The 8,533-nt window shown below is 35.6% G+C and overlaps 1 long non-coding RNA gene across 1 annotated transcript; it reads left to right on the top strand.

The window, feature by feature from the left end:
- The first annotated feature begins 1,858 nt into the window (after positions 1-1,858).
- On the top strand, positions 1,859-4,448 carry LOC107018921. Its single transcript, XR_001456697.2, has 2 exons — positions 1,859-2,161; positions 2,418-4,448. It is a non-coding gene; the product is annotated as an uncharacterized LOC107018921 (long non-coding RNA).
- Positions 4,449-8,533: the final 4,085 nt, after the last annotated feature.

Here is an 8,533-nt window from a genome sequence, read left to right as displayed (position 1 = left end):
AAGAAAACCCTAAAAGAATTAATCGAGAAATAAAAGGTTCAATACAATAAGATTTTAATATTTATTGATGAAAATCATAAATTCTTTGTCATAGAGATTTCAAGAAACTAATCAAGAATCTCAAGAAAGGTTTTCTTGATCATTTACCTTCAAGGTACGGTTTCAAGGTGTGAATTGAATTTCTTATCTAAGATTCTTCAAGAACCTTGTTCTTTCTATCTAAATCATTCCTAAACATCATGATATCTTTTATATCAAAAATAATGATCCTTCAATCCATAAGTTATTTCAAGAAAAGTCAAGAGTCAAGTCAAAAAGTTAAAAGTCAAGTCAAGAAGTCACAAGTTAAGTTAAGATAAGTTCTTAAAGTGTTTCAAAAGTCTTTTATAAGAGTTTTATCTTTGTTTTAATAGTAGAATTCTGAATTTAGTAAAGAGTAAAGTTAAAGTTAAGTTATTCAAGAGTATATGGGGACTATGTATTCCAAACGAGCTTAATATGTTTTCAAATTTAAACAAGTAAGGAAACTTTGATCTCCAAAAGAGCCTTTGAACAAGTTTTTAGTAAAGAACTTTTGAGCTAGTTTTCAGTTAAAGAGTAAATGTTATCAAAATTAAGAAAGAGAGTAAAACTGAGATTTTCAAAGAGCCTTCTTTCTAGTTTTTAGAAAAGATTAATAACTTTCTACATGAAGAAAGCAGGTAAACGGAGATTTCAAAAATATCCTTTGAGCTATGTTTTTTAGCACTATTCTTAAATCACAGAAAAAGTATGTTTGAAAAAATTAAGAGCCAGTAGATATGGGAGTAGTATTGAGCATCGAATTGGGGCCGAGCAAGAGTTTTGATAACTCATGTCTCCATAAAATCATGTAGCCGCAATGGGTAGAAAAGAGTTATACTTTTTAGACGAATCCTATTCACACTTGACTAGTGGATCCATTCGGCTGATCAAGTCCTATACTTTTTTTCCAGGAATAGGATGCGTTGACAACGTGAGGTACGTTATTGTATCATCGCTATAGATATTATGTGATGGTTGTCGGTTAAATAAAATCCCTCATAAATATTGTGTAATTTTTTATACATAACAAATTTTATATTTTTATATGTGTTCACACCGAATTTTGGCTCTCCCGATAATAATTGATTTTTCAGCTTCTTAAATTTCCAGACGATTTGAAATAATTAGTTTATAAAATAAATTTAGTTTAGAGTGATTTAGTCACGTTTATATTATATTAGATAGAAAATGCTTTTTTATGTTTTTGCTTATGTATCTAATACCTTATAAAATATTTGGAAAAAACAACCTTCTACAAAGATTTTACGTTTCAAGTTATTTAATTCGTTAATTTAGTTTAGCTTAAATTTCAATTATAATTTTTTTAAAAAAACAATAGTTTTATAAAGTACAAAATAGTTTTTCAAGTTGCTTTTAAATAATTTGATATTGTATATAATTAGTACATTTTATAAATATTTGAAAATCGTCTCGAAAAGATTTTAGTTTTTAGTAAGTATTTCATTAAATTAGTTTGCTCATAATTCTGAATCATTAGTTTACAAATTAAGTTAATTTCTTTATTTCGTTGAGATTAAGAAGCTCGTTAGTTGACTATATTAATTTGTTTTATATCAATTTTGACGACTTTCAACTGGCTACCTCAATCTGGTCGAGATTGCAATTCATATGATTATATTCTTAAGTCGAAAACTGACCAACGTCTTGGCCCATTTTTTTTTCAATTCTCATTCACCTCTTTCGGCCCAATTCCAATACAAAGAAACCCCAAAATACCCAGCCCATTCCCTTTTCCAAATATAGAACAAAACCGACCCAACCGACCCCTATACGCTTCATTCTTCTTCTTCTTCTTCCAGCAGGAAACAAACCCATAAGCAGTCCCGCAGCAGCATAGTCAGTCCAGCTTCTCGACCCGAATTGCGACACTAAACCCAGAAAAGCGGGCAGCCGCGTGTCGCCATCTCCTTGAATGTTCGTCCTTTCTCAAAATCCTGCGGTGCTCATTGATTCACCGTTTGAATTCATACTATTGGACAACTTTCAGACTTATCCTTTAAGAGGATTTTGAATTTCAAATTGGAAGGGATCCAAAAAAAAATTCTACATGTTTTTCCCCCTCTCAAACTCTGCCCAGGTACTCATCTAAATAGCCAATTTTCTTCGTTCTTAAACGGGGGGGAGGGGTTTCAAAAAAAAATCAGAAAAATATTTATTAAGGCACAAAATCACACAGCAAAAAGAATTGTAGGATATAGGAAAAATACATTTGAAAAGAGAGGAAGAAGAGTTAGTTTTCGTACGAATATTACTCTTCTAGCTCGATCACCAATGTTTGCCTATGCTAGTCCGATTTTGAGTTTTTTTTTTCTCTTCGGTTCGTGTGGTGGAAGGGTCCGTCTCACTCGTGGCTATCTCAGTCCGCTGCTCCGAGAAAGGTAAACTCGATTTCCTTATATTTACTCACACTGACCTGTTTTATTAGGCTTTATATATGTCCACTTTTTTTTTTTTTAAGTCTTGTGGTTCATGCTTTATTTCTCTTGAATTGTGGCCAGTTTACTAAGTGTTTTGCATAACGAAATTTGTTAACATGTATTGGGCTGAAAGGATTTATGATTGTTCATTTTTATTCTTGCCTTGGCTTTAGTTAGTTAGTGTGGATATTAAGACTCAATATACTTTCCTCTTGCATAGTCAATATGTTTTTTTTACTATTTGAATAGATTAACATTTATGCTTTCAATACCATTGATTAGAGATTTTGGGTTAGTGTGAGTTTAATATAGGTTAGTGAGTTGATTTGGTTAAGCTTGAATACCCATTTTGTCAATCTTTTATGTTGTAAGATTCTAGCTGCATTTTTCGTTATTGTATTGAGCCTATCGGGTTGAGACCTGGTTTGCTCTACTTGTATTTCGTTCTACCCCTTTCAGGCACTTTCCCTCCATTATTTTTGTGTAGCAGTCAATTTAAGTAGCTGCGCATCTGCATTCTTCATTTTCGTTTGATTTCGGGTGATCGTATGAACATGTAGTGAGAAGATAACAATGATGATGTTCATGTTGAGGCTGCCTTCTTTTTAGGAATCATTATATGTGAAAGTGTGTAGTAACTTAGCTATAGATTAAAATTCTCTGAATTAGGTGATAGAAATTATCCAAATCAATTCTTCGTGTGCCCATACTCACTATGTATCTTTGCTGTGGTACCTAACTGTATTAAGCTTTTGTGTATGCTTCGGTTTTCTGTTGGGAAGCTTTTTGTTCGTGTTTGTGTATTTGTTATATTTTTTCTAAGATTATAGGTTCATGTAGCATCAATCATGATTAAGGGGTTGAAGCTTAGTTACTTGTTCATATTTGAGTATTCTGTTTTCTCCAATCTTGTCTCCTTAAAAAAAATTCTCATGTTGATTTAAATGTTAATATTATATGGTGCACATTTGGTTCATATCTTGAAAATCTCACCATCAATCATTGACCTCGCCATAAGAATATCTAATCATAGCTGCTATTGTTTTGGATAAATTATTGTAAATTAAGTGACCACTTTAGTATTGATATGAGGATATATAAGCGTTCTTTTAAGGTTAAAGTAGCGTCAAATGATATTGGGTCTTCCTTTTTTAAATTAATTAAGATTCTGTGTTTTTTTTTAATTATTATTGATTGTCCCTGCTCAATTTTGGGCTAATAGTTTATGTTAATATTTTGATCGATTGTTCCAGATTGTGCATTGTTTTGATTTAGGAAGGCTTAACTTGTTTGCCATGATTTTACTCTCCATCTTATTAGCCCTTAAGCTTAAAATTTTAGTCATCTTTTTTATTCTATTTGAGCATTTATTAATGTTAAATGTAGTCAGTAGTCAAATATTAGAAATTTGCTATTGAGCATGCTTATTAAGGCTTAGTTAAAATTAATAGTCTTCCATTGTCAATTCTAGACATTGCCTCGTTTAGGCTATATTTTTTTTATTTTGATACAACATGGTTCTTTTTTTAGTTAATGAGGTATACTTATGTATATTTATTATTCTGTGTTGCATGTGGAATCCACCTGAGTTCCATATGAACTCTTATTTCCTATATTTGCTTTTCGAGAGAGCCACAAAGACTCAAGTTTCTTCCATTAAAGAGCAATTCCCTAAAAATTGACGCACAGGTCCCGAAGCGGAAGAAGTTGAAGAGATTGGGCCTTAAAAGACCAAATTCATTCGAAAGATTGTATTTTGGGCATAAGCCCTTGTCGTTTCTTTATTTTATTACTATTGTATGTTTAGTCTAGGACACGTAGAAAAGATAAATGGTTCAAAAACCCAAAGACATGTGGGTCCAAATACCGGTCAAGGCGAACAGAAAACCCGTATTTGGACCCAAATTTCCCTCCCTCTCTCTCTTTACTTGCTTTTTATTACTTATATGTTTTACTTGTCGTTAGTTCTAAAGGTTAGAAAATCCGATTCCCCGCAAAACGCCACTTTGTTTTTAACGACTCGATCAAATTAAATAAATGACTCAAGGGTTTCACAAATAAAATTCATTTAGATAAATAATTTTTCACTTCAAAACGATCTTAAATGATTTGGGCGTTTCATTTTTCAAACAACTCTAAGAAATATTCTTATCGCACTTTTAAGTTTAGCAAAATAAATAAGTTCTCGGATAACCACATTTAGCGCACGTCTTAGGTGCTTTTAAACCTTTCTAAGACGTTAATATGAATCCCCAAAACCCTTGTAAATGTTTTCAAAATGATTTTTATCTGTTAAGTCTTTTGAAAACAATATTTTTCTTGATTTTTCTTTAAAAATTAAGTGGCGACTCTAAAAAAGATTGAAATTCTCTCTCTAAAAATAATTTTCCCTTTTCCGATAAAACAGAAATGGCGACTCCGCTGGGACTTTGGAGGATTCTAACTTAAGACTAATACTATTTGGTTATAAATGCTTATTTGTTTACTTTATTATTATATCTATTGCATTTTTCATGGTATATATCTGCCAAATGTCAAGTAGTTTGCATTAGGAAACGAAAGTTATGTGGCTTTCAACGGCTTTCTTCAGAAAATACACAAAATTCGTTTTGAAGTATCAAACATATAGTTGGAATGCGATCATCCGACGTTGTTTTGTAGCTTCATCCCAATGTTTGTCCGACTCGGGTAACCGTCAATGAAAACTATTCTAGTAAGCCTAAGTTAGAGAGAAACCAAAACCAAATTAATCATTAGCCTAAGATGGCTTAATACCCAAGGTGTATTAAGTCCATTTAGTAGAAAAATGCTAAAATTGTGTCTAAGGTCTTCGACCTTACGACATATCATTCTATGTGACATTTGAAAGATGTACATGTGAAAACCAAATCGGGGTGGGAGAAACTAACCAACTTCTATTTTGTAGATATGGATCGTTTCCCGAATTTTTACATGGTCATATCAGCACCGCCGCAACTCTTGATGTGGTATGATAATCTTGATGGGGCTCACAGAAGAACCCTCAACAAATTTGTGGGTGCATTAACGGGATTAATTAACATGAATTGTTGGTCTGAACTGGTTGAGGTCCTTACGGGATATTGGGATAGCCAAAGAATGGTGTTTCAATTCGAAACCGCCGAAATTAGCCCGACTTTGGAAGAGATCAGAGATTGTATAGACACGGTAGGTACTGGGATAGAAAGAAGAGAGAGAAAACAAGAAGACATCTTCATCCCTAATAAGCCTTCCGTAAAGGATATTGGAGACTGGTTCGGGTTGGGAAAAGACTTTGCCTACTGGTGCCAAGAATCCCATGTAGCATTAAGAGATCTTTATATCCGATTTTGGACATGCAAGCTTTTACGCCACTTACAACCGAGATTTCAAGATCTCCTACAGAGAATGGAATGAAATTCGTCCATTAGCATTTGTTGTAGTGTTATTGGGTACAATGGTATTCCCACATGGTCCAAGTCTGAGTATCAATACCCGAGTTATAACACTCGCGCATACCTTGTTCAAAGGCTATAAGAACCAAGGGACAACAAAATACTACCCTATAGCGCCGGTCATCCTGTCCGACATGTATCGAGCCTTGAAAAAGTGTAAAAAGGGATATCGACACTTCCAAGGATGCAAACTACTCCTTCAATGGTGGATCCTCAGCTATTTAGCAAAGCGTGCTGGGACTCGGGATCTGCATACTCTTGACAACAAGGATACCCTTAAGGATTTGAATGACCTATTGTACTGGGCAAATATTAACAATTGGAGAACAAGGGGGAGATGGGCTCAAATTTTTTTCGAATTGAGAGAAGAGGGTCTCCAATGGATGCGTGACCGTTTTATCTCCAATGAAGTCGTCGTGGAAAGTCACAGATAGATTGTGCTTCCACTCCCAGGTATTCGAGGAATTCGCCCTTATGCACCCTACTGTACCCAAAGAGATGTACTATGGCGCTTACGTATATAATATTGGAGATGATAGAGTACACGACGCAACTGAAATGTTCAGAGAATGGAAAAGTGCCAAGCGTATAGATAAGGACATCATCGCCCCTGAACGATTCAATGCTGGATATGACAAGGGTTACAAAGAATGGCTGAAGAAGGACATACAAAACGTCTCCTCCCAAACCCCGCGCAGCATTCGCAGCATAACGGACAGAGAAGCCAAAATAGTGGCCAACCTACAAGAGGTAAAGAAAGAGGCTCAAGAGGTGTACGCTCAGTTTGTCGAGAACCAAGATACTCTTGAGAAGGTGACTCAAGAGGTGGAAAGACTGAGGCGTAGTATGATGATTTCGGTACCTGGATCAAGGAGAATATCGTGAGGATGCGATAAGAAAGCTTGGAAGACAAAGGACGTCTGGGTGAAGGATTCTTGCTGATGTTAAGATATATGTTTCAACAACACAAGACTCAAGGGGACGTCGACGGAGCAGGATCATCCAGAGCGGCATAGTGGACTTTGCCCTTGCGTGGGTTTTATATGTATTTGCATTGTTTTAACCCCTTCTTGGGCCTGCCTTTATTACACTTTCGAATAGCCCCTAATATTTTACCCTCTATTTTCCTTTTTTTGAACATTATTATTCACTAGTGAAATTTATTTTGGGGGAAATTGTTTATTTGGTTTGAATTCACACGTATATCATTCAAATATGCTAGGCCTATTCTTGGCACAAAAGGGTCCCCCTGTATGTTTTATGATGCAATATATGTGTGTTTAACTGCTTATATGCTATGTTTCTATGAATAAGGATATCGTAAGCCCACTCCTATCCAGAAATTTCCAAAGAATATACAAAAGCCACTATTACAAAATGTCCGACCAAAACTTCCAAGTCTCAAGTTTCCCACTCAAAAGACCACCTCCTATACCACAAATCCTAAAACATTACTCTACTGTCTCAGGAAAGGCCAAATCACTGCTAGTGGACAAAGGTAAGAACATCCAAATGGATTTCACTGAAGAAGAACTACAGAGAAAGATAGAAAAGATCACCCGGGAAATTCAAGAAGCCAAAGAGGAAGGGCTCAGAGTCGACATGGCCACAACAATATACAAAGATGCAACCGTGATGGTGGATGAGAATCTGGCATCACAGATTAAGAGAAAGAAAGATGTTGAGATGGAGACAGAGGACTTGGGAGAGAAGTTGGACGTGATTCGGTCAAAAGTGCAAGAAAGATAAGCGAGAGAGGCGAGGACAGAATCGGAGATGGCCGCTCTGTTAGTTAAAGCATGTCACTTGATGAGGAGCTGACAGTGGAAATGGAAGAATTCGCATCCATAAGAGAAAGGATGGTTGCACTGAGGAAGAAGAACAAAGCCTTCCATAAAACATGATTCATAAAATTTGGAAAATGGGCAAAAAATACCCCATTTATGAGCAAGGAGCCGGTTGTGGTCCCGACATTGCTCACTCTGAAGCGACTGGGGAAGAGTAAAATGAGGAAATCGTCTACAAACCTCCATTCCTAGGTCGTCTGAAAGGAGGAGACTAATGTTGCAACAAGAAGGAAAAGGACTAACGTGTCGTCATAAAAGCTCTATTATTGCCTTTCAATTCCCTTGTAATTGTAATGAACGAATAAATGAAAATGTTTTATCTTGTACTCAAACTACGTTAGGCATCCTTCCCAGGCCCGGCCCCTATCTTTAAAAAAATTTCATTCTCCCCTTCATGTTACGAGAAGATACGAAGGCCGGATCAACGGACGTCAAAGAGCAACTGCAGGAAGACCGTAGCTCAACTTGATTTAGACTTTCTGAGGTAGTGTGGCTAAAGCAGACAAATTCCTGCTTGTCTAAAAAAAATATGTGTTTCCGTCCTCCCTCGTGGGTTGAAGATATCCTTAAACAAAGCAATTTGTGTGTTTATCTACTCTCTGTGATATTATGCATTTTGTACTCTGAATCTGCACTGAAAAAACCTTCCTTTGAGTTGTTTTCCTTCTCAGGTACTTTGAAACTGATTTGTCGATCGAAAGCTGGCAGATCATCCCTATTTCACCAAATCAAA

Source organism: Solanum pennellii, chromosome 5, assembly GCF_001406875.1.
Source record: "Solanum pennellii chromosome 5, SPENNV200".
NCBI lineage: Eukaryota > Viridiplantae > Streptophyta > Magnoliopsida > Solanales > Solanaceae > Solanum > Solanum pennellii.
Note: the sequence above shows the minus strand (reverse complement) of the source record. Positions and strands in the feature narration are given on the sequence as shown.